The sequence below is a fragment of the Etheostoma spectabile genome, chromosome 5 (genome assembly GCF_008692095.1).
Source record: "Etheostoma spectabile isolate EspeVRDwgs_2016 chromosome 5, UIUC_Espe_1.0, whole genome shotgun sequence".
Lineage (NCBI taxonomy): Eukaryota > Metazoa > Chordata > Actinopteri > Perciformes > Percidae > Etheostoma > Etheostoma spectabile.
In genome coordinates, this window is record NC_045737.1 from 21,669,248 (window position 1) to 21,673,952 (window position 4,705).

Consider the following 4,705-nt stretch of genomic DNA (forward strand, 5'->3'; position numbering starts at 1 on the left):
TCCTACCATCCTACTTCCAGCACCCTTGCTATGGCCACACCCATCTTCAACTCAGCCTTCATTTTGATCTCAACTACACATTTGTGATGTTTTTTTTAACTTACCCTACAGTCACATGCAACAAAAGAGTGACACGCACTTGCTCGATGGGCGCTCCTGGTCGTGCCTAGCCTAGTTCTGGTTGCTTGGCAACAATAAACAGAAATTCTCTGGTGCTAGAGTACCTGCAAAGCACGCCTTTCAAGTCACTTCAGAGGTATTGTGAAGAACAATGTTTTGGGATTTACCAGTGTTTATTTCTCAATAAAAGTCAACAAAATATGAGATAAAATTCCAAACTTGTCAGATATATACAGAAATATGATGTCCTGAAGCATTTTCCACCATCTTGAATTATTTTCTTCAACTTGTGCAACCACTGACATACGTCACGCCGCCTTCCATCCAATTGGCAGTCGCTTTGTCTCTGGCAAACGGCCACTCCTATTGAAAATGAATGGTAGCCTGTCGCTATGTCTTTGTCTCTTGGAGCATGTGTGACTGTAGGGTTATGAAGCTATCGCACTGACAATATACGTCCACAGTCTCCTGGCAAAGTACTCAAATCTGTCTCTGTGTTAGTTTCTGCTACAGTGTCTCCAGGTAAACCAGGGGGTGTTACGGCCCGAGCCGTATTTATAGTCAAACTCTGTGCTTAAAATTAGTTATTTCTGTGATTATTGTTAAATGTAAATGTAAATGTGCTGTATTTATATAGCGCTTTTCCAGTCTTAACAACTGCTCAAAGCGCTTTTACATCTACAGGAAACATTCACCATTCACACACATTCATACACTGTGGCCGGGGCTGCCGTACAAGGTGCCACCTGCTCATCAGATAAACATTCACACACATTCGCACTCCGATGCGCAGCACCGGGGGCAACTCAGGGTTCAGTGTCTTGCCCAAGGACACTTCGACAATGCCTGCAGGGGTGGGGATCAAACCACCAACCTTCCGATTGGCAGGCAACCGCTCTACCACTGAGGCACAGCCGCCCCACTACTAATGTTAACTAGGCCTGCATGATTGTTATAAAATCCCAATCTTGATTCACTAGGTTTACGATTACATTTTTACATTAATAATTTGAGATAGAGAGATATATATATAAAAAATGACTTTGGTTCTCATTTAATTTTACGAGCCAAATGCAGCACAAACACTTTCTTCTGTGAGGTTTAAACAGACAGATAAAATAGGTTTTAAAGCGCTCCAATGCTCTGTCCTTTAGTTAGGTTCAGTGAATGTAATTTTGTTTTTTTACAAGTGTGTTGAGACAGAACTCTTACTATTAGCTTCCTTAGATGAAAACGACACCAACGTCGCTGTCGCAGCTGGCAAAGAGAAAGGTACCACGTAAGCCCAAAAGACTTTCAACAAAATTCATAGTAATAAAGATGATAAAGATGCTAAAAACACAATAATACTGCAACACTAATGTAATAATGGCTATACAAAGGGACTAGAACTAGATACAAAGTGTTTCAAGTTGCTTTTCTAAAAAAAACATCTAGTTGGGGACACAAGGTCAAGGCCCAGCCCTGGGATTGTTCCCTCAAAAAAAAAAAGGAGATGTTGCAAGTTTTTTCTGAGCCTCGGCCTTGGCCTTGCCCTTGATGAACTTGCATGCGCATGTTTGTGTATGTAATCACTGCTATTGTGTGTTTAACTGTCACCGAGATGCTGCAGTGCAGTTATTCTGGTTTTCCTTGGGACAGGCTGGGACAGGCATCAAACTGTTTGGTAGTTTGATAAAACAATGCTCTCAAGTACTGCCAAGCCCATTACTGCAACAACAGGACCTGAATGCAAAATGCAAAATACACAGACACCCAAACATCCAAGCAAAGCCCGATTTAAACACCTGAACAAACAAGCCAAACATTACCCCAATGCATCATCAGATATTAAGGAAACATGCTAAGTTGAAATACTATCTTAGAGCCAGCTTAGAGACCAAAAGGACGCAATGCTGGCTAATTTCCTCCTGAACAGGTAAGCACTGGCTTTAGGTTAATTTATCACAGCTACTAGGGCCGGGCATTTTATTTAATTTCAACATTTGTGTACTCACACTGAATTATATAGCTAGAGTACCCGAGTTGGTTACTTGCAAAAACAAACAGAGACAGCCAATAAAGTGACCCCAACTGGTCCGGGCTAACGCTGCCATGCTAACTCTGCTAACGTTACCGGAGGACCAGGCTGGCGGGCCACGGCTGTTAACGCCGCCTAGCCTGTTCAGTGGCTGTAGCCGACAACGGTGAGTTGCTTTAAGCCAAGAGGGGGATCAATCATGCTTTGTGGTTGTTTTGCAGCCAGTGGCACAGGGAACATTTCACGAGTAGAAGGAAAAATGGATTCAATAAGATTTCAGCAAATTTTGGACGCTAACTTGATGCCATCTGTGAAAAAGCTAAAGTTAAAGAGAGGATGGCTTCTACAAATGGATACTGATCCTAAACGCACCTTAAAATCCCTTTGATTACATGAAATTAAAATCTACTTTTTGTGACATATAATACGAATGTCTAATCTGTCATTTGATGCCTTTTCTAGATTTTTCCATCTTTTCTTAGCTTCTTTATGCACATTAATAAAAGATTTTACCTGGGGTGCTCAAACTTTCAAGCCCCACTATGTATATATAGAAATATATTAGTATTTTGATAGCTGTGGCCATCACAGTGCAAGAACGGAAACACAGGATTAAAATACAACACTAAAAACCAGATACTGGACAAAAAAACAAACATATGTAGGTCAGATGAAATATATTCCAAAAAACTTTTAGTAGAGGAAAACAAGTGTTATAAACAAGTAAACAACAAGAACTAACTAAAACCATAACAGTTAAATGACAGCAAAACACAGCATGTCCATCATGAAGCCTAAAAGGAATCTATACAGAACATCTTGACAATCATTACGTGGTACACTCTGACATTTTCTTTCCTTTACATCATTTTTCAACAGCAGGAGTAAAAGAGGACTTTCAAATCTGGGATGACTGCTGGCTCCTAAAGTGGTTTCACATATGGCTTTAAACAAGTTCCTATTCAGACATGAAACCTACATGGATGAAGTTGATGGCCACATCCATCCAGTTGTTGGTTTTGAATGCACAAAAATAGATTTGACTTTACATTTTTATGGTAGTGTAAAAGTTAAGAGGTCTACTGTTGCTATTAATACTACTATGTAGATAATGTAGAACTTCTATCCAGCAACTATTTCTGCAGCCAAAAACTAGCTAAACAATCACTACTGTGTGATTTCGTTAGTTTGACTTGGTTAACAAGGACATCTGAACACTTGGGCTTTTCTTAACAGTTGGCTAGAATTTGAAACTTCTTCTAGAGTGTTCCCGGCTTTAAAAACATCACCACTTCTAGATGAAATACAGAGACATGGCTCAATATAAATACAGCTGTGTGGAGTCAATGTTTCACACACTTCTGTGGCTGAACCAAAATGGATTCTGAGCCTGTTGCAGGTCCCCGTATGAAAAGAGCAGTTATATGTTCTTTCTGGATTCTAAATATTTTTTCTAACTTCAGCACCAGGCTGAAACATTTGACAACTTTCAATATCTCCTAAGACCATCTGAGGTATGAAAAAAAAAAAACAGGGCACTGATGGGAAGCGGTAAAAACAGCCCTTGATTCTGGGAAATCTAACCAAGAAACTGATCGCTACAAATGCACACCATCACACAAATCAATACTTATATGCTGGGCTCTGGTCCTTGTCTTTGTAGCAGTAATAAGTGTGACCACTAACAAAAAACAAGGAGATATATCTGTTACTTAAAAACCAAGTCTAAACTTCATCTGTATGCCTGCAGTAGTCCTATTTTAGGAAAGAAAGGACTTACCTAAAAAAAACACTGCCTCTCTCCACACTGGACTTTGCCACTGTTCTGTTTGACTACTCAACTGTGCAAGGCAGCTTTTTTCCAGGTATACTCGCATGAAAAACTCCTGTGCAGGACTGACCACCCTGTGATGCAATCATTTCTTGGAACCCATATTTGCTGAGTGCAAAAGACCTCCTTTGTCACCACTGGAGCCCTAACGATATATCGGTGGGCCAATATTATCAGCCGATATTAGGCATTTCCTGATCTATCGGTGTTGTGGGTAGATGTCGCTAGTGGTAGAGCAAATGAAAAACACTCAGGATGAACTGGAGATGTGGTTGAAAAAGATGGGATTTTTATTTATTTTCCTAATTAAGGCCCATACGCAAAATGAATCATTCACAAAACCAAAAAAACAATTCTTGACATAACTGACATTCATATAATGACAGATTTAAAAAAAATAAACTTTTTCATTAAAATTTTATTTATTCATCTGAATAACTAAAATGGTTCAAATAAATTGTTCTGATAATTGAATATAAAAACAGAAAATAAAAACAGACTGTCAACCCTGTTATGAGCGATGGTGTTGCATAGTTTGTCCACAAAGGGCGCTCTACAATGTCCCTGTTTTGTTTTTTTGTGTGTGTTTTTGTTCAAAAGGACTTTAAGTTTCGTATCTTAAGTTTGTATTTTTGTATATTTTATTTATCAGAACTTTAATATATTTTGATGTTTTTCTGTTCTGTTGTGACAATAAAACAAATTATCATATTATTTTAGTGAGAACTCATTAA

General features: G+C 38.9%; 1 protein-coding gene across 3 annotated transcripts in view; it reads right to left on the reverse strand.

Annotated features, from left to right (window-relative positions):
• lifra (LIF receptor subunit alpha a) overlaps positions 1-4,705 on the reverse strand; it is a 20,388-nt gene that overhangs the window by 10,826 nt on the left and 4,857 nt on the right. The window lies entirely within an intron of this gene.